Here is a 21,996-nt window from a genome sequence, read left to right as displayed (position 1 = left end):
TTTCTTTAATTTTGTTTTTAAACTGACGGAAATCTTGGGACTGGGGGGCAGGTGGTGGTGTCAGTATGGGTTTTGTTTGTTTGGGTGGTTTTTTTTTTTTTGGTTGGTTGTTTTTTTTTCCTCTACATACTTCCATTAACATTTAAGGAATTTTTTTTTAATTTTTTTTTTTTTTTTTTAAACAGAAGTTTTAACACAACAAGCAGTAGGATGGCTCTACACTGCCACCAGTAATGAAAGTTAGGCTTGCCAGCCAGGAAGGCAGTTTAACCCCTTGGTCACACCTTGCCTTTTAATTCCCTTTGAATAGGCCTGATACAGCTTTGATGGAAAACGCACCCGGTGCATGGTTCAGAAGGCTACAGAATTGAGAGCTATTAAATACTAAAAAGACAAGGTGAGAAACAATTTGCAAAATCTCCTCTTTTTATAGACTGCAGCTATTGAGAAAAATTGAGTAAATTCCCCAGCTACCAAGACTGCAGTCTGTTTCAAGATTCCATCAATTTTTTACGGTACAATCAATATTTATGAATCCCCAAAGAAATATTGCAAAGAGAAACATGGTGAAACATTTTCCATGCAGTTGCAAAGATGTAACGTGGGGACCTAAATAACTTTTAAAATAATCTCAATGACAATCAAAGTGCCTTACATAGCCAATATGGTTTAATGTCAGCGTTTATATTAGCTCTCTTCTAAAGAATAGATGGAAAAAGGGAAAAAAAAGTAAGGAAAATGTTTGCAGTTTAATCTCTCCTAAAGAAGACATTTTACTATAATAAGTATTCTGTAATTTGGTGCTTAAAAATTCAAAGGAAGTGTCATATTGAAAGTTCTTTGATTTTTTTTATGCATTAAAAATATTCACCATCATGCAAGCAATGGATTTTTCAGTCAGCTGGAAAAGAAAAAAAGATTTCTATAAAAACTAGGCAAACAAATCCACATTCCTTTAATGGCTACTTTAGGTTTAATATCTAAACTTATTTAAATAACTCTGAACCCTCCTGCTGAGAAATATTGAAAGTAATGGATTCCTTTGTGTGTAATCTCCATTTACATGTAGAGTTTAATTTCCCTCTGGGCAGAACCTGTGTAAAACTTGCCTTGAAATGTCCCTCTGTAAAAACACAATGTTTAGGGGAATGCCTTTTATTTTATTTAAAATTTATTTTGCACTTCAGAAAAGGCAAAAAGCCAACTCACCTCAGGGCTGCCAAAATGGAGACTACAGTATGAAGTTAAAAATCACTGATCACAGTAAAGGAGATCAATCTGCACCCCAGAAGACCCAAAATCCACCCAAAAGCAAGCTCAGCCCTGCTGTGCTCATCACACCCATGGCAGGGCTCTCCAGCGATGCTGGTACCTCCAGGAGGAACTTTTCTCCCAGGAATTCAGATGGAATTTGATTTTTAAGCGGAGCAATTCTAAATTTTAAGCTTCTCCCTCGGTGTTTGGATATCCTTTGGCTCACTCCCTCTTCTCTGTCCTGTCCCACCGGACATCATAAAAATTTTAGCTACAAATAGTCCACTGTGCACATTTTTATTTGGTTACCATCAGCTCTTTTTTTCTCTTTCTATTTTGTTCTTTTTTTCTGACTCAGAGGAGACAATACTGGGAGAGATCCCTCTTAATGAACCAGTAACTTAAAGTATTTAATTACCTAAACCAAAGCCTTAACATTGATGTTAATATTTTATTTTTAAACATTAGCAAGGGTTAAAGAAAGGAAATCTGATGAATTTGCAAAAAGCTTTCAGTGAGGCTTATTTCCCCAAATTAATCAGGCAAGTTGCAGTCCCAGCTATTTATAAGTCTAGTTAAGTGTTGTTCCCTTGTGAGGTGCCTTTTTTTTTATCTCCCTTCCATACTTACTGAGGTGTCTCAGTTATTCAGCCTCTTACCTAGATATCTCATCCAGGGGAATTTCAGTGGGAAGATCTGATATCTGATCTGTTTCTATATTTAATAGCATATTTCATCATGGGGGAATATTTTATTGAGCTATCTCCCCTGAAACTATTTTTTTTACAGTGAGCCACATTCAAAATAGCAATATTTTAAAACATGCTTTTGCTGGAAAATACAAGAAAAAATATCTTTTATTCCTCAAGGGGGGTTAAGCAAGATCTGCCATGGGGAAATGGTGAGGCAGCAGGAAAAAAAAGGCTTGTCCTCAGAAAACTTTGGAACATTATTTAATTAAAAAAAGTAGATTCTTCTGAAATTAAGGTACCTGAGGATGGGGATGACGATGAGAAACATCCACAGCAAGGAAGCTGCACCATGATGGAGATGGTGCTGTCTGCACCCACTTCTGAAAAACGCCATGAAGAGTTAAAAACTCCAATGTTCTTTGAAGCCACACAGCTCTCCAGTTTATAAAATACATATTTTTTTAAAACACCACCCCTGCTGGGACAAAAAAAAGAACCCCAACAATAAAGCTGCAGCCTGGTTTTGTGACAGAAGCCCCCCACTCCACCCAGGCAGCCAGGGATGACTTGGCCAATGTTTAATGAGTTTACGATGTTACATATCTCTTTATCTTTTAATCCATTTAATCAACAAAGATTTCCAACAACAACGACTGGGGGAAAAAAGAAAAAAAAAAAAAAGAGACGAAAGAACAACAAAAAACAATGCCCCCAATTTGTGTTTTGTTCGACTGCGAGTAATATTCATGTCTGCATGAGGATGGCATGTAATTAACATGTCATAATCAAAATGACTAAGTTTGACACATTATAATCACTGCATGGAGATTATAGCATAGCCACAGGCGATCTGCACAGCCTATCTTAATATCATTTGCATAATGAAAGCATGGTGGCAGTAATAGCTTTTTTCTCTTGTTATCATAATTTCACCCAGGGCTGCAAAGGGCTTTGGTACTGTCAGATGTTGCCTGTTAAAAGTCATTGCGTGTTGAAGACTCCAGTCCAAGTGACCGAAGCATTTCCATGTGAGCCGTCGCCGAGTGGCTGCAGGAAAACACACTGAAATAGGTGGGGGGGGTTTTCCCACTCTGATTTCCCAGAAAATGTGTGTGCACTTTCATTTTGGGGTCCCGATGGAGGACCTGTTTCTTACCTGTGAGGCTCAAGTAGAACTGGGCTGCATTTGCTGGGCAACCCCCAAATTTTCCATGTGTGGGGAATAACAGGGCACGCCGGCAGAGCACTTCCCTGAAACATCCATGGAGTCTACCTGGATGGTGATGCTCCAGCCTGGCCACAGCACCTCCATGGAGGATGCTAGCAATGCTGTTCCACTCTGCCTGGATCAGAGGCAACCTGCCACAGCTTTGCAAAGTGATGCCAGGCTGGAAGGTGATGGACAGAGAGTGGCTTGGTGACCTGGAAGGTGAACTGGTGGTCACTGCTTCCACCTCCTTAGATGGTTCCTATGCAGGAATAAGAGATCAGCACTGCAAAGAAATGTCTGCAAACCTGAGGCAAAAAAAAGAAAAAAAAAAACCACCAGAAGGGAGACTCAGAATTGACCCCAGGCCTGGCAGAACTGCTCAGGTTGATGTCCCACGTCCCCACGGTGAAAGCAGAGGCACATGGTGTGAGGGGCTGGTGAGGGACAACTCGGTGTCTCTTGGCTTCCAAAATGGATGGCACAGCACAGAGGGATGTCAATTAAATTGCAGTCTAACTTTTTACTGAAGAAGGTCTCAGACCATATGCTGGCACTTCAAGGGAGAAGCAGCTCCTGTGGGAAGCAGCTCCCAGTCTTTGCCTGTCCCCAGGTCATAGAATGGTTTGGGTTGGAAGGGAACTTTAAAGGGCATCTATTCCAGTCTCCCTGCAATGAGCAGGGATATCTTCTGCTAGGCCTGGTTGCTCAGAGCCCTGTCCACCTGATCCTGATGTTTCCAGGGATGCAGCATCCACCACATCTCAGGGGAATGAGACCCAGCTGATGGTCACAATTCCCCTTCTGCCTGGCCAGACCAAACTCCTAAGGACAAATACCCAACACAGGGAAGCTTTTGAGCTGGACCTTGGTCTGGATATGAACCTTGTGCTTCCAGTTTTACCTTTGCTCTGAGTAAGGATGGAAGAGTTTGGTATTTTATCAGGGGCTCACTTGCACCAGTAATCCTGTATTTTGTAACTCACAGTATCAGGCTTTTCCATCATTTCTGTGTTGTTCCAGCCACTATACAGTTCAATCATATTAACACAAAATAATCCTCCTGCAGACGTTACAGCATTAGGAATTACAAATTTATCTTATAGCAAAGAGTGTTGGAGTAGTTTGCATAACATAAACCAATACAGTCCTCCTATACAGACCTCAGAAACATTCCTGCAGAATTTGGAAAGGACTAAGATGAACTAAGTTATGTGTGCAGTCTCCCAGCATCTGGGTAAAACAGTGTCACATATACAGAATTATCTGAAATTATTTTTGCATGGTGTGCTAGAATGATTATGTTAAGTCTTTTTGTGGTAACAGACTCAAGTTTCTTCCTTGTATCCTAGCAGAGATATTATGTTGGCTCCTTTTATTTACGTGGGATTTTTACCATATCCACATACAAAGAATAAAACTGCTTTGTGAGGTAATTTTTAAATTGTGATGGTTAAAGGACCAGCAGTTTTCCCTAATCTGAAACAACCCAACCAGATGTACAGATCTGTACATACTAAACATACTTGTCCTTTCAAATACCAGCCTCGAGTATTTACCTGGGCAAAAAGACAGGACATGCAATATTTCCTAAATACTAAGAGAAATTATCCCTTTATAGGGCGTAGATAAATAGATAGATAGTAGAAAGATAGATAGATAGATACATAGATAGATAAATAGATAGATAGATAATATATAATTTCAGAACCAAACTGAATTGCAAAATAAAACATCCTTCATGGAAAAATCTGACAGCACCTTCTCTCCCGGCATCCGCCCTGTGAGATCAGCTCGGGCTGGTCACCACCTTCCACCTCTTTTATCAGAGGGTGCAACCTTGCCCTGTGCTTTCTGGTGCCCATCCTGGTGTCTGAGTGCTCTGCAGACTCACATGGAAGCAGCAGGATCCAGGATAAACCCCCTCTTTTCTGCGTCAGTCGTGCAGCTGCCTGCAGTGGCTGCCATGGGACAGCAGTGAGAAGCACCGAGGGGGGCACAGGAGTTGCTGGCTGTGCCCCAAATGTCCTGTCCCCAAGTGTGCAGCCCCTTGATGCCTGCAAGAAATACGTGGGAGTTTTTTTGTGTTCAAGTGTTCCCATAGCATCATCCCAGCTCATTAGGAGGGGACCCCAGGCCAGAGTTTTCCCAGCTGACAAACGGTGATCCTAAAGCAAGGATTGCCCTTGCAGAATAGGCTCAGTGAGCAGCTTGGTGATACATCTGTTGGTCTTCAGGCTGCTGTAATCAAAAACTGCTTCTGCTCTGGTTGTGGACACCTGATTGAGACCACTGACTAGTTGATAAGAGTAAGAATTCTCAAAATGATTTCCCATCTCATGGAACCCCATGGCAAACCTGCAGTGTCCTACAAAGACCAGTTCATCTCTACCTAGACACCCGTGGTTTTTTTCAAAATAAAACATATCTTGAATCACAGAAATAGAAATTCTCACATTTGTCAGTAACATCTAATATAGAGGAGTCCCAGCTTATGTTCACCATATTGGTGGTTTCTGTGCTACTTACAGCATATTTCTGTCCTGTTGATGTGTTGGACCTTTACAAATAGCTTGTAAAATATTTATTTTCTCCCATAAAGGGGACAAGGAGCTTTTTCCAGCCTGATTTGAACAACCTGATCTAGTGGAAGGTGTACCTGCCCATGGCAGGAGGGTTGAAATGAGATGAGCTTTAAGGTCCCTTCCAACCCAAACTGTTCTGTGATTCTGTGGTTCTAATTCAAAATCTCTTCTGTCTCAGTGACTGTGCCCCAACAAATACATATTAGACAAAAGCACCCAGAGACCCTGCTTGAATTGCATTCAGCTCCAGTGCTCTGTCACCAGAAAACTGGTGTTTTAAACCAAAAACACCCTGGTCTGGAAAGCAGCTGGATCAAGTTCATAGGCTGGTGTTCGAGCAAGTACCAGGACCTGGATGGGGCAGGATGGGACCAGGCAGACATCATCTTATAGGAAGGTTTGGTGAAGAGTGCCAGGTTTGCCATCCATTAGGATCATCCCTGCCCTCTAATGAAAACACTGAGCTGTTTTCCCTTCCAGGTTGTCCCATTCCCGTGCCCATGAGCACCAACAGGCAGCCAGAGGCCAGTGTCTCGCAATGCACATCCCGTGCTGACTGCACCAGTGATCAGAGAGGATGCCCTGGACTCTGAAAACCCCTCACAGGGCTGAGACACAGCGAATGAGGGTCTTTTCCACCAGTTTGGCTTCTGGTGACAAAAACAGCATCCTGGTGTGTTCCCTCCTGGGGCAGTCTCCTACTGCCTCCGCTGCCACGCCTTCCTAAATTCCTGTTCTTAAGTCCAACTAAAGTCAAAGCCCATCTCGTTGTCATAATTCCAGTAGTTCATGTGTCTTCTAATCACATGTTTTATCGTTAGTAAAAATGCCCCATGGGAGCTGATTAAAGGTTTATGAGAACCAAGAAAATCTGATAGGATTTGGTTTGAATCCGACCAGTTTTTTAAGTTTCCTATCCATAAGCTTTTAAGTACTTACAAGCCATTATTTCTGTCTTTGATGCAGTAGCGTTGTTGTTTTTCCTCTCTTTTTTCCTTTTATTTTTTTCCCCCTTTTTTTTTTTTTTAGTCAGCGGGAGGGGTAAAAAAAAAACCAACATAAATCTCAGAGCAGAGATTTTTGAAAATGATTATCAGATTTGGGTAAGATTTATCTTCCTCTTTAAAAAAAGCTTTTCAAAATCACAATATAAATGCATTAGCACAAAAGCAGTCTAAACTCACATTCAGAAAGACACAGCACTCTGATACAGGGCTTCTTTAGCTGGAAAGTACCTGGAAGATGAAAACAGCTTAACTCTTTGCCTGCTGGGTCTTCACCCAGACCTTACCTTGCTTTATACCCAGAAATACAGAAAATTCAGTATTTCAAGCCCTGTAGAGTTGCCTCAGTGGAAGGTCTTTGCTTGGCTATACTAAGGGTTTGCAATGCAGGAGTTTCACTGGCTGTTGGTGCATGTGAAGTTTGGGATGTCTTCCAAACTAGTTTTTTATTTCCAGTAATATTGAACAAGGCTTTTCTTGGCTTTTGATGGGAAACATGGAAACATCATCATTTCCTTCTGTCCCTGCAATTGGTCAGTGCAACCAGCTCTACATTGTCCCTCCACCAAACCTATCTCAGGGCTGATGGGTGCCACAGCCTCAGAAGATGTTCTGATGCAGCTTATTTAGTTCCTCTTTAGTACTTCCACTTGCTGAATAACTGAGCCAAAACACTTCACTTCTGCAATTACAGAGGGAGCACCTTAATGCTCCTTATTCTTTCCTTTTTCTTTTCCTCTCTCTGTAGACATTCAGGTCTAAGGGTCTTGCTCTGTGTGATGCATTACTTATTTTTCTTGACAGCCTTGGGTCCTTTCCTTCTGAGACCAAAGAAACACTTTGAGTTCCTTCCAACCGAAATTACTGTGTAATTTTAAGGTGGTTTTTAGGAGACAGACAGAATCAGACAGCTGATAAGTTCATAGCAGCAACACGAGGGTCAGGATGTCTTGGTTCTGCATCCAGCCTCTTCTCTGAGCAGTTTGTGGTGAACCTCATTGCGTTTCACCTCATTTTTTTCACCTACAGAAAAAAAAATGAAAGAGTGCTTGATTAGAAATACTGGTGAATAAAAAGATTGCTGCTGCTGAGGTGACAGAATCTGAATCCACCTCTATTATACCTATATTCTGTGTTTCAATATGTGGTAAGTTAAAAGGCTTTTTGGCTAGTTCTGCTCTCACTAACATCAGTTGCAATCCAGAGCACCCTCATGCTGCTCAGCACTGGAAGAAGCCACAGAAGAACAACAGGCAACAAAAGTATCCACTGAAAAGTGTTTTGACAAGAAGTAGATGGACCTGGGAACAGTATTCAAAGCCAAGAAAATGGACAAGAGACGAAGATCTGAATAAATATTAAAAATCTTTTCTCAGGGTCTGCAATACTCTTCCCCTCCACCCAGAGCTGTTAATTTGATGTCAGTTATTAACAGCCAGATTTCTGATGGGCATTGAGCAGCTCTTCAGTCCCTGGCCCCATAAATTCTGTTTAGCCCCCATGAAATGTATGTACTCCCATCCTGCAGAACAGTCTGCAAAGTTCCACCACAGAGGAGGTCCATGACACTGCCTGTATGCTCTCCTTCCCCCTCCATCAGTCTTGGAGGGAAGGTTTAAAATGTATAGCAAAAAAAAAAAAAAAACAAAACGGAGAGGGAAAATATTTGATTACTTGACTGGCACTTATTTGCCAAATTAACGCCCCCTCCCAAAAAAACAAAAAAAAAAACCAAAAAAACCCCACCAAAACACTTAATCCAATAACATATAAAGTGCTTGAGAAAAAAAACAAAAGGATGGTCTTACAGGTGGACCTGTGGAAATGTGGTTTTCTGCAGAACACTGGGTAGAACACGGGCTCCTGTCGCTGTGTACAGATGTTTTGGGGGCTGGCAGCACCAGAGGAAGAGTCTGGGTTCAACCTGCGTCACTCCCAGCACTGAAGACACAGAAATATTTAAGCTGACGCACGTTCCACCCTGGCATTCAACAGAGAGCAATGCCAGCTCCTGGAAAATAGAAGACCCCCAGGGCAGGCTAATAACAGCACTACTTAAGAACGTAAGACAATTATTACCTCCAACTGTGAGGGAGTCTGAGTAATTAAAAAGGGTTCTTTATTTTGATTAAAAAAGATTCCTTTTAGTCTGTTTGAATCTTCAGTAAAAGCCCCGAACAATATTATTAGATGCCAGAAAAGAGACTCTCCATTTGATGATAGATGCATAGCAAACTCATTTGAAAAATTCTCCTATTATCATGTTGTCCAAAATCAATTAATTTCTCTTTCTTCCACCCACATCACTTCCTGGAGAAAATGCAGGTCTAACCCAAAGCTTCCGAAACCTTCTTTGGATTAACAGAAATCCAAAATTAATTGGATTTAATTACTATAAATTTCCTTCCCAATAAAATCTCAAGAATTTCCAATCATGCTGATTTATTTGAGTAATTAGAAAGCCATTCACAGATGTCACACTGTTAGGTAGTGTGGATAATGTGGGGTTTGCTTAACTGGATCCTGAGACCACAGCACTGTGAAGAATGACAAGCAAAAAAACTCCAGTAAAAAATGGGAGATAAAGGGAAGGCGAATGGCACAACCTCAGGCAGTGCAGGGAATGCCAGTGGCTTCCCTTGGGAAACTCCCTTCTGTCCATTGTGCCTCCTCAGGTCTGCTGCTCCAAAATAATTTGCTCTGGTCCTTACATTATGCACCAGTCGGTCCTGAGGGGCTTTGCAACCATCCTGATTTTGCAGAGGAGGAACCCAAAGGTCCTACAGACGATGCAGCCAAACCAGGGTCACCCCAAAGGGGTGGTTTCAAAGGTAAAAGAAGAGCTGGAATGAGCTTTGGAAGAGGTTTGGGAAGGTAGTGCAGTCACAGCAGACCCTGTGTCCCCACGAGCTCACTGCTTCTTGCAGAACCTGTAGAACAAATGGGATTGTGTTTTCTGGCAAAGTTATTTTGCAATGCGGGTGATCTGTACCTATGTCAAGGTGGAAATTATCCCACCCACCTCCTGACATTGATGACTGGGCTGCTGGGTGCTGGACTGATCACCCTACCCACTTGGTGGAGAAAAACAGACTAACAAGGGCAATTCTTCTGACCTCATGTGTGTCCTTGCTCTGCCTGTGGAAAGGCCGAGTGATCAGGGTGAGTCTGGAAGAGACCCTTAGTTTGGATTTTCTTCCCACTTCTTCACACTCTCAGCTAGGTGAACCCTCTTCTCATTTGGCAGACTGGCTCTTCCTCAGGAGAGAAAAGTCCATAGATTTCCTTGACTTCCTTTGTGAGAGTCCTGAGAGTTCCGGGAATTTAAAAGCTTGTGGAGAGTAACACAGATTTCAGGTTCTCCTTCCCTTCAAGGGAACAGGGAGATTTAACACACTCTCCCACAAATGCAACACACTTGTTTCCATTTGAAAGGAAATTAGTGAATTTAAAAGAAGCATGTCAGGGTCACCAGACTTGAGGGGAATTATTTAATTTGATGCAGTAAATATAAATAGCAGTTTATAAGTGGGGGAAAACATATTTTTGAAGACTGATTTGTGAACTGAATCAAACAGCTTAAATCTGAGCCTTGACAGTGAATTCCCCCCTTCCTCTATCCTCTCCCCCCAAATTATCTTGGGTTTATACATGCCAGTATTTGACTAATAACATAATATTTAAATACCACAGTAATCTTAGCGTCGTAATCCTGACACTCACAGGTTGTCTTAAATAAGGGTCAGCTGAAGAACATGGTGTTGTCCAACCCCCCTGGGCTGTCAGACATCCTCAGCCACAAGAAAATCATCTTTACTTTTGGCTTGAGCCTTTAATGGCTCTGAAAGCTGCTGCTTTTGTCTAAATACATACATTGTGCAGCAGTTTAGGAAATAGGTGAAAAGGCTTTAATGGAGAGATTAGTGCTAGACATTGTGAAGCTGCAACTAGGTCATAAGAGATTTCAGAGGTCAGGAAATTTTTACAGGGCTTAAGTGTTTTGTAATGTAGTTTAGTTTGCCCCTGGACCAGGGCATAATGGATGGTTCAAAACTTGATTTGCATTGATTAAAAATAACCAGGCTGCTACTCTGGGCTAAGAGTCACTTGACAAACTCCAGCACGCACCAGCAACTGCTCTGGTTTCTGCAATCATTTTAATGGGCTGGGGTCAGGTGGGGCAGAAAAGGCATTTCTTGCAAAATGAAAGGCCACCAAAGTCAATGAATCAGAAAGACAGGCAGTTAACAAAACCAGAAGCTTTTTGTCCCTCTTGTGTAGTCATAGTTTTCCTAGTGTTTGGTCAGATGGATTAGGGAACATCTCATTAAAAAATGATGTGCCAGCCATTTAAATAAGGTATTCATGGGGAAAGGAGGGGTTTAAGTGCAGAACGAGCCTTCCGTGTAAAATCAATGCTGTTAAACTCCATTACACTATCTTTCCTCCATGCCTAAGTAACCACCTTTCCAGTACCAGCCAGAGCATAAACAAGGACCCAAACCAGCACCAGCAACAGGCAGGAAAAGAGCGATCTCCTCTTTCAGAGGAAACATTCTGGGGGATTATTTAAAAAAATAATGTCTCAAAGATATCAGGTCTTTGTCCCCTTGTCCCTTCCACTGCTCTTTAACCTCCTCAGCCCAGTCTGCCTACTTTCTACTCTCCTACATTTGTATAATTCAGCATAGACAATAAAAATAGCACATCTCAGGGTCTTGTTCATTTCCAAAGGTAGGTCTCACTTGGGAGTAGTTTCTTAAAAAACTGTCTATGAAGAATTGTGGATTGGATTTAAAAAAAAAAAAAAAAAAAAAAAAAAAAAAAAAGATAATCTTTTGCAACCAAAACTTGTAATGAGTCATGATCACTGTGAAGGAAGACTCAGTGCTGAGAAAACAGCTTTTATGCACCAAGGAGAGGCTGATCCTGGAGTATTGAGGACATCCTCCAGTCCTAAAACAACAATTGACGGAAATCCAAAAATTGTTGTGAACAATTTGAAACTGGAGAAAACTTCTGACAGAGACCAAGAGCTCCATGCGTTTAGCACATCCAGAGAAAGGGAGGAACTATTACCCTCCATCATGAGATGGAAAGCTTGCCCTTCCCGGGAGGAAAGTACGAGGTACTAGACAAGATTTGTAAATCTGCCAGGAAAGGCACAACAAAAATCCATGTCTAGAAGCAAAAACCAGGAAAATCATAGCATGGCATTAAAAATTGTTGGTAATTCTAAAATTAATTAACAATGCATCAAGTAATAGCAGTGTACCAGGGGATATGGTGGATTCACCATTGATTGATGTCTTCCAGCCAAAAATGTGGTTGCTTCCCAGTAAAATGTGCTTTAGGCAGATACAAGTTCTTGGCTCAGCCAAGAAGGTCACTGGACTGAGGTACAGAGCAAACCAGACTGGCTGATCCATTCTGGCCTTCATAAATCTCCAAAGTCCTTCCACAGGAAGATGCCCTGGGACGTAAAGGATACATAGGCTAAGGTCAAAGTGTTGGGTCAGCCATGCACATCTTTGTCCATGACTTCCCTCCCTCCTCCCAGATGAGAGAAAGCAGTGGAAGCTGCAGCCATCGAGCTGAGGAGCAGTTTGGTTAAAAAACACTGATAATGCACTTCCAGTTCTTTCTTCGGAAGATCATGCGGTTTTCTCGACGTGTGAGGCCAAAGAAGATGTGTGGCCCAGTGCACTCTTGACAAAAGCATAGATTCACTGAAGCTTACAATTAATATTTAATACCAACAAGTCTTCTGTGATGCTGTGCGGATGTAAATAAGTGGAGAGAATGTGATATTTACCCCACTATAAAACATTCATGAGAGCTAAGCTATTTACAAAAGCTAAATATGACACTGTATTTACTGTAGGTCACCTCCTAGGGTTAGAGATGAAAAGTTTTTGGTCTAATGGAAAGTAACATAATATGCCATAATAACACAACCACTGTCTCGTCTGCAAAGAAATATCTCCTGGCTCCCTCCTTCTATTGCAATTACAGGTGGGTAAAGCCACTATAGGGGGAAAGAAATAATAATAATGATAATACTAATAAAAAGAAAAACAGAAGGAAAAGGTGCCTTAAGGAGACTTGATACCTCGAGCCCTGAGGACACTTGATACCTTGGGCTTGTTACACTGTGTGCTCTCCATGCTCGTTATCAAACATCGTCGTGTTCATGCAGGAACTCGGGTCAGCAGACAGGTATGTGGCACAACTTCACTTTAATTGAAGTTACACTATCCCAGGATTGCCAATTAGATATCGAAGTGCTTTGACGTGATCTGGGGCTTTCCTTCTACTCCAGCGGAATTCAAATTCCCCCTGAAAAAAGGTTCTTTTTTAGGTACCCAAACCTGCGATCGATGCGGACGGTTAAATGGGACTGTCAAAAATTTAAAATGCCAATACGCTGGGAGTGAATTCGCTGATGGAGGTCTCACGGCGTTAGGCTCAGGATTTATAGGGCAGAATAGTTAGGAATTTTTTTCATAAAACTAACCCCCACAGCAGAGCCCTTCAGCAGTCAGCTGCATTATTCGCTCTGAGTCTCGGAAATCATCAAAGAATTGTCAAACCCAAAGCAGAGTCCTGATTTAGGAAGCATTTGGGTGAAGCTGTATTACAAAGACTCACAGTAAAACCCAAAACAAAACCTAAATTGACACATTTATCTCAGAATCCTGGATTGTTGTTTGGTTTGACATCCAAAAGCAAACTGAAAAATGATGTGAGTAATTTCTGAGGTGATAGTCATTTCTGGTGGAGCAGCAGTAAATGGAACAAGGCAGGGAAGGTTCAGCCTTCGGTGCATATGAGAAGAGAATGTGTGTTATTGTGAGCCAGTTACAAATGATCAACACCATCTACCTCAGTTTAGCTCAGGGCAGTGGTCACAGCACAAAGGCTGCCAGAGCTCAAGGAGATTTTGGACAACGCTCACAGACACATGGTGGGATTCTTGAGGTTGTCCTGTTGAGGGCCAGGAGCTGTGGGTCCCTTTCAACTCAGGATATTCTATGATTCTGTATTTTCCAGCTGGTGACTTAACAAGATACCAGTCTTCAGCCCTTTAAAGTTTTTCCAGGGAAGAAAAAATTAGGATGGCTGGATGGGTTGTTTGTTTAACATTAATTTAACAGATATTAAATGAGAGATAGGGTCAAATCTAAAAATAATAGAATCACAGATTTGTTTAGGTTGGAAAAAGCCTCCAAGATCATCAAGTCCAGTCTTTGACCAATCCCCACCTTGAAAACCAGAGCAGAGCACTGAGTGCCATGTCCAGTCGTTCCTTGAACACCACCAGGGGTAGGAACTTCATGATCATGACTCATGAATAACTCAGGTGGAAGGGACCTACAAGAACCATCTAGTTCAGCTGCCTACCAAACAAAGTTAGAACTGTAAAGATGACTTCCTTGCGCGTCGGAGAGGATTTTGAGAAATCAGGCATTAAAAACAGAAGCAGTAGCTGACATCTCCCCTCCTTCTCACCTGCAGGACATCTCCAAGAAAAACGGGACTCCCCAGCACGTACTTGCCAACAACCCTTTTAGTACAAATCCTATTCCCACATCTTCCCCAAGACACACTGCTCTGATGGACAGAAGAACCCCAGTCTCACCATGGATACCACCAAGTGACCCCTTCTCTCACTGCTCCTGTGTGTGAGCCTGCAGCCTTTCCACCTCCTCCACCTCCAGGAGACTGAAAAGGAAGTACACTCTGACTAATGTAACACAGGCAAAGAGTCAGAATCCTCACACCCCCACCCCCTCCACCCCCAGTCTCCCATCTCTGTCAAGAAGTTTGAAGTGTCCATGTATTTTTGGTGATCCAGGAGCAAGTGACTTGCCCGAAGTGGCTGCACCCAGTTGGTGACAGAACCCCAAAGTGCTCTCCTCCTACAGTTAGTAAGCTCTGCTCCCTACACAAACATCTGTAGATCAAAACAGTGCTGGAACCAGTGACAAGATAATGAATAGAAACAGTGGTCTTTAACTAAGGCCCGAGATCTATCTCTGGGGGATGCTCTTGGGAGTGAATCCTACTACTGCAATGCTCAGTGTGCATATTTGAGAATAGATGATCTATCACTGTACCATGCAAGCCCTTTGTGATATCTACTTACTGAATTCCCACAGAGACTGAAAAAGTTTCTATGTGATTGATGAGACAGAATAAGTCAAAACAGGGAGGCCTGTGCAGTTTCAGAATTATTTGAAGTAAGATGGCTTACCCCATCACCTCAAAATTTTCCACAGAGGTTGGAAAATTAACCTTTGGTGTTCCTCAAGCCATGGGCAGAGGGGGATGCTGTGCAAGAGCAGGAGAGGTTCCACTCCTTTGCAGCCCGAAGGTGATGTGACTTTGGACTCAGCTACAGTCCTGGTGTTGTTTGGGGCCACTGGCAACATGCTCAGGCATCTCAATGCTCCATGGTGATGTAGGTCAGCTGGATAGAGTTCAGTGGGTCTCAGTGCATCTTCCAACCAAGAGGGGTTGTACAAATTGCAAAGGAGGTGGGAACAAAATTCTCAAACACAGGTATCCAGTGCCAGTTGTGTTAAGACTACCCAAAACATCTCTAGCTGGGGTCCATCCAAGTGTGGTGACTGAGACAAGTTAGGGGGAAACTCCTAGGCCATGAAATCTATGGGAAACTCTCTTTAAGAAGCCCAATGCCAGAGCAAATAAATCCCTAGTGCCAGGAGGGTCTGTGATTCCTACCTGAAAATCAGAGTGGTCTATAAGTTTATCATTAAAAGGTATTTCCCAGAAGCAATGAACTTCAGGCAAACACATTGCAGTTTCTCAAACCTATACTGATTGCAACAAGATTTTTAATAAGGAAATAAAAACCTTTTTTAAATAGTGAAGTATTTCAATAATTTTTATTTCATCTCATGATATTATTTCATCTCTTCAGTAGAAAAGAAACTCCACCTAATTTAAATTCAGGGTTGTTTTTTTTTTTTCAATTAAATAGTTGTCAGCTGACTTGTTCCCAACAGGTACCAAAATATTTGCCTTTGTCCAATTTTTTATCCAAATTTGGTAAGACGTGAATATTGAAATCTTTAAGTTTTTAACAAAATGAAAAAAAAAACAACAAAACTTTTCTCTAACCTGCTTTACACACAAAGCAATTCCCCAAAACAGAGATGATCAAAAACACTGTCATTGCAGATTCTCCGTCAGCTACAGAAAAGTGACACCTCTCATTTATGAGAGGTGAGTAAATGGGATGCTGGCGAGGGTTTGCTCAGCATCTGCTCCAGTTGTAGACAGCCTTTACCTGGGAGCAGGTTCCTAACCTGGCATTTCTGCACATGAACCCTTGTCAAGACACCAAGACACATGAACACGGTGTTGTGGCACCTCGTGCTCAAAGATAATTAGTGAAGAGGTGATGATAAACGCACAAAAACTGGCTGCAGAGTGCGGAGGGGGATGAAATGCTCTGCAGCCCAGAAAACCAGCCCATGAACTGGGGCTCTCCTGCCACGTGCAGCCTGCAGAGATGACGGGCAGGATTTACTCCCACCCCTTTCCTGTTCTGTGTCTTAACACCACTCTGCAACATATGGCCAAAGCTCTGCCACATGAGAGGGAATATTTCTCCATTGTCCCTGTCCATCAACACCATTAGTTCACAACTACCAAATCATTCATGCAATGAAATGTCATGAGAGGAGACATGGATGGAGGAGAAGATGCCTCAAATTCTAGTCCCACCTCCAGGATATGGATAAACCTAATTTTTGTCTTCTCAACCCCACCTTCCTTGGTCTACTGCTGCATACAAGGCTAAAAAGGAAAGACACCCCCTTTAAAAGGCTGACAACTAGAACTATGACATTGTGAAATTGATAATGCAAAAAATGTTTAAATATCCTCCCTGCTGAGCTGTGCTGAGTAAGTCAGGTAATCACTAAGGGGTGCACAACCATTTTATGGGTCATCAAGTGATAAAGCTAATATGCTGCTTAAACTCCCCGGGAGAGAGGTCTCATTTGGTTGCATCAGGCCATTACGCAGGGTTGTAAAAAATGCAATTGTTTGATTTGCCTAAATACAGGTGAGATGTAATAAAACCCCTTATTTGCCATCCCTTGCTGTGTTATGGCAATCTCAAAGCAGGGACTGACCTTTTTATTTGCTTATGAAGCACTATTCTTTACCTATAGCACCGTAGAAATAAAACTTAAGTATTTGAATGCACACACATAATCTATTAACAGTGTGGCAGAGGGGAATAAAAAGCAAGAGGCCTTTCCAGGATGAAGCAACACAGATCAGGAAACGTGATTTCCTCGAGTTCACACCAGTATGTTCAGGCTCGGGGGAAGGGAGGAAGAGGAGAGGGGAGGATGGTGCTCTCTTGGTTAAAAGGAGAACGGATCCGAGCATCCCAAACACCGGAGCAAAAAGGTCAAAGAGTGAGAAATAAAAGCGTTCGCCGGTGCGGTGGGGGAGGAAGAGAAAAAGAAAAGGACCCCGAGAGCATTACATCTTGATCAAGGAATGACTGATAATATTCCAGTGCACCATCTTTCAGGCCCCTCGTTTGATGACAAAGCACGGCCAACATCCCACATCCATTATCCGCTTCCCTCCCCGAGGCGAGCGCATCAATAACGCTCCCTGTGCCTCTCGGAGCCGCGTCCCCCGTCTGCGCCGCGGCTGCTGCCAAGGGCTGGTGGGCATTTCCATACAGCCCAAGCATCATTACAGCCCACCAATCCTTCACCACTTGTGCAGCAGATCCTGCTGCTACACAGGAGCTGCGGCTTTAACCAGTTCCTGTCCTTCAGGGATGCTCCGTCCATCCCAGCGGGGCAGCAGGGAGAGCAGAGGGGCTCTTGTGTCACCTAAGGTCTGTCTCTCTTCCCTGTGCACCTCATTACAGGTGATGAAAAAGCTCCTGGCATTTTGGCAAAACCACCCCTTTGTCTGGTTTTGTTTTGGTTTTGCCTATCCCCACCTTTTAGTTAATCAAACACGCTCATCCAAGAGTGGGAGCAGTTTGAATCTGAATGCAAATGCCTTCAGACTTGTTGCCATAATTTGATGGGATTAACAGTCTAGTTTGTTTGACCACCTGCTGCTATGCCTGATGGCCCACACCAAGGTGGGGATTGCCTTGCCTGTATTTTGATTTCCTCTCAAAAACCAGCACTGGGCTCCAAGACCATCAGAAATCAGGACCTGAGCTCCTCACCTACCAACTCTGGGTGAAGATGTAATGGTTTGTCTTGGGAAGGAGATGAATTATACACTGCTCTGGGAGCCTGATGTGGATCTTGACAGCATTTCAGAGGGGTGCTCAAGCCTGCAAGAACAAAAAGTGGCGATTATTTTAAATAATTGACTATGGACTTTCCCCAAAGCTGCAGCTGAAGAAATCTGCAACCAAGGTGTTGTCAGTGTAATGGAGATGAGTAAGGTCCCAGGTGAGAGGAACAGATCCACGAGAGATATTAATCAAAGCTCTGACTAGTATGAGGCTAAAAAAAAGATATGAGTTACCTGCCTGGATTTTCAGCAGCCTTGAGTGACTCCTGGCAGTTGCTTCTGCACCTGTGTTTTCCATTTCATAGAGTACTAAAATGGTTTGTGTTGGAAAAGACTTAAAACCTCATCTCATTCCGACACCTTCCACTAGACCAGGCATTTACTCTGTCCAAAAAGGTGCAGCTTCAGGTGTGGTGCACATCAGCAGGGAGACAGAAGTCACCTGGCTGGAGCTGTAACAGAGGCAGCTCTTCCACATCTGCCATGCCCAGTCCAAAACTGATTATTCCCTGCCTACTGGAGCTGACAACAATCCCCATTCTCCCCCTGCAGAAGCCAACTACCCCCTGCCCACTCTCCCTGTTCATCACAGGTGACCCAACATGACAGCTGGTGGTGGAAAGCAGAGCACACCTCAGAAAAGCAGCAGAAAGGTTTTGTTCAAATTACTGGTGCAAATCCCAGCAGGATCAGTGGTGGATTTGAAACTAGATCAGGTAACTTCCAGGCAGCTTTGTGAGCTGCAGGAAAAGATTACTTAGTTCAAGTCCTTTAAAAATAAAAACTCAGCAAATCAGGAAAATTTCTGTCTCTTATCAGAGTTCCTCATTCACTCCTAGGATAAATGGGAGAAATTCCAGGCAAATCAGCTGGTAACATCTGTAACAAACCTTTGACAGTGTTACAAAATATATAGGAATTTTTAAAGGTAGAGCATCCACTGTAATGAGAGAGAAATGAGAGAAAAAAAGTTCCTAAAACCACCCCAGACCCACCAGGGTTTTGTTTTGCTCTTGGAGGAATGCTGGGGAGCTGGAAGCCGTTTCTCCTGCCTCCCTGACCACAAGTTTGCCCTGCCTACATGCTTCCATCAGAGCCAGGGCTCAACCTTCACACCATCAGCTCTACACACACCAAATCTTTCCCCTCTTGGCAGGAAAAGATACAATATGTGGGACTGCCACCTGTACTTAACACGGAGGGGTGAGGGCCAGGCGCTCTCCAACCTGTCACCTGCACCAGGACAGGCTGGGAGGGGAAGGTCAGCTCCATCAAAGCTGCCAGCAAAGTAAAGCCAGTTAATAGCAAACCTGTTCCTAATTGCCTGCTGCATTAGAGCTACACCTTTCACCACCTGAGACCGCCAGGAACCCATTCAAAGCCTTGCTTCCCAGCTTATACATAAGCCCTTCATGTTTTATTATAACCCTGCCAATTTTTTACTTTCATTTATGTGCGGGAGAAAACAGCCCCTTCACCAGCCTCAACGCACAAGGGGACTTTTTAAAGCCCTATTTCCACATACATTGCTTCCAGAAACCCCCCCTGGTAGATTCCCCCCCTCCCTGGATTCCTGCAGTCTGATGCTCAGTGCACAAATGGCTGTGTCTGATGTGCCGCCAGCACCCTCAGCAGCACGTTTTTCACCTTTCCTCCTCCGTGCTCAGGTGGGTGATGGAACCACCCCAGTGCTCTTCACATCCTGGTCGTGCTGCTGCTCAGTGCAGTCTGTTGTTTAAGTCCCCTACCTCCACGACTGCAGCAGCTGCCACAGCATGCAGGAGGTACTCCAAGGAGCTCCACGAGTGCTCCCTGTGCCAGCAGCTCTTACCTTGGCCTCCAGCTCATGCCTAAATCCACAGAACCTCATGTGACACTGTGTGTGTGCTCCTTCCGTCCCATCCTGGCCAAATCCAGTTTCCCTGCAATGTGACTCAAGTAACCAGTCAGAAAGGGGTTGGGATGCAAAGCACGGGGAGCAATTCAGCCCCACAACATTTCGACTCTTGACCATCCCAGAATCAAAGAGACATTTAGGTTGGAAAAGCCCTCTGAGATCATTGAGTCCAACCATTCCCCAGCACTGCTAAGCCTATCACTAACACATGTCCCCAAGTGCCACATCTACACAGCTTTTAAACCCCTCCAGGGTGGGGACTCCACCACTGCCCCGGGATGAACAACCCTTTCAGTGAAGAAATTTTTCCCAACAGATAACCTAAACCTGCTCTGGCACAGCTTGAGGTCATTCCCTCAGAGTATGACCTTGGGGTTTTAAGTCCCCTGGGATGCACCATGAGCTGGCTGTGCTCTCCTCCAGTCCCCCAGTATCCCAACCTCTGGGCTACCCAAAAGCCCCATATTCCTTTAGTGGGATAGCAAGTCCTGGCCAGGCACGGTAGGGAATTGTATCCCCTCTCCAGACCAGGTCCCTGGCACTGAGCACCTCTCCCCTGCCTGATTCACCTTTCCCTTGACAGCCTACACCTCTGACAGTTAATTCCTCATCACTGAATTAATATTTCATGGCAGCAGTCAGCGCCAGGACACCACCACGACAGCTGCTTCAGAAACACGGGTGGACCATCCAGGAAGCCTCGTCACTAAATAGGTTAAAGTTGTTTCTAGCGTTGCAAGGCATTTTTTTTGGCATGGCTCAAGGTTATGGCAAGGCCACTCGCCAGCAGTGTCACCACCTTGCCCTTAGTTTTCAGGCAGATGTGGGAATTCACCGAATTACAGCCAAACCCAGCCATGCTCAGCTCTTAATCCTGGCTCAGTTGAGCCCCAGCCACCTTGTCTCTGCTCCTTTTTTTTTTTTTTTCCCTTTCTTTTTTTTTTTTCTTTTCCCTGTTATTTAAATCATTTTGAGCAAGAAAGTAGGCCATGAAAAAAAGGGGTAGCATTGTTTTAATAATTAGCAATTACGATCTCTGCAATATTAATTGCATATTTCCATAGCAAACACCCCCCTGGAGGGGAAAAGTGAGCGGTGGTTAGAGACCGCCGAAGCCTAAAACTGGAATTCCTGGGAACAGGGAGGGGAAAAAAAGGGAGAGAGAATATGAACTTCTTACATTCAAGTAAATTACTACAGGGATTCCTCAGAAACCTTTAATTAGCCCTGCTCTGCTGTCGCATTGATTGGTCTGAAACTCATCAATTATTCAATGGCAGCAGCTCTTTCTCTCTCTCTTGCTTTTTTTTTTTTTTCCCCTTCTTTTCATCCTTTAGGTGGAAGAGCCTGTTCTTAACCTGCTGGGGCGTTTCTGTTTCCATGCCATTGAGCCACAGGCCAGGAAACTCGGCTGGATTTCCAGCCTCCAACCCAAACCCTTCGGGGACACGGTCTGATCTTCAAGCTGGAGATCCTGTGCCCTTGCCTGGCTGGGCTTGTTTCTCCCCAGTGGGGCCAGCACAGTTAAAGGTGGCCCATGCTGGTTTTTAGGGATCACTCACCATTTCCAGCTCGGGTTATTGCAGACAGGCCTCCAGAAGTGGGGTTTTGCAGAGGACAAGGTGCTCCTCACACCTGGCATCCCTGAGGTGTGGCTGCCACCAGAGGGATAGAAGGTGTCATGGCTCCTCCCAAGTGAGGGATGCACTTCCATGTGGGGAAAGCTGTTTTAGGGAAATCAGAAAAATGAGATCCAGCAGACACTTCCTCTTCAGCTTTGAGGTGAAAACAGGGCTGACCTGGATTTGATTGCTGCCCAGTCAAACTTGGCCCGGGAAGATTAGAGTCCTGCATGCACAGCATTATTTGCAAATCACTATTTTACTGGGTTGTGGCCGGAATAACAGTGACATCTCTCCCAAATTGGCCACTTTCTCCAAAGAGCCACAGTTTCCACATGTTCATTTGCCTCACCCCTGGAAGTGTTCAAGGCCAGGCTGGACAGGGCTTTGGGCAACCTGGTCTAATGAAGGCATCCTTA

This window comes from Pseudopipra pipra, chromosome Z (genome assembly GCF_036250125.1).
Source record: "Pseudopipra pipra isolate bDixPip1 chromosome Z, bDixPip1.hap1, whole genome shotgun sequence".
NCBI lineage: Eukaryota > Metazoa > Chordata > Aves > Passeriformes > Pipridae > Pseudopipra > Pseudopipra pipra.
The sequence above is the reverse complement of the archived record's forward strand: the minus strand, read 5'-3'. Positions refer to the sequence as shown.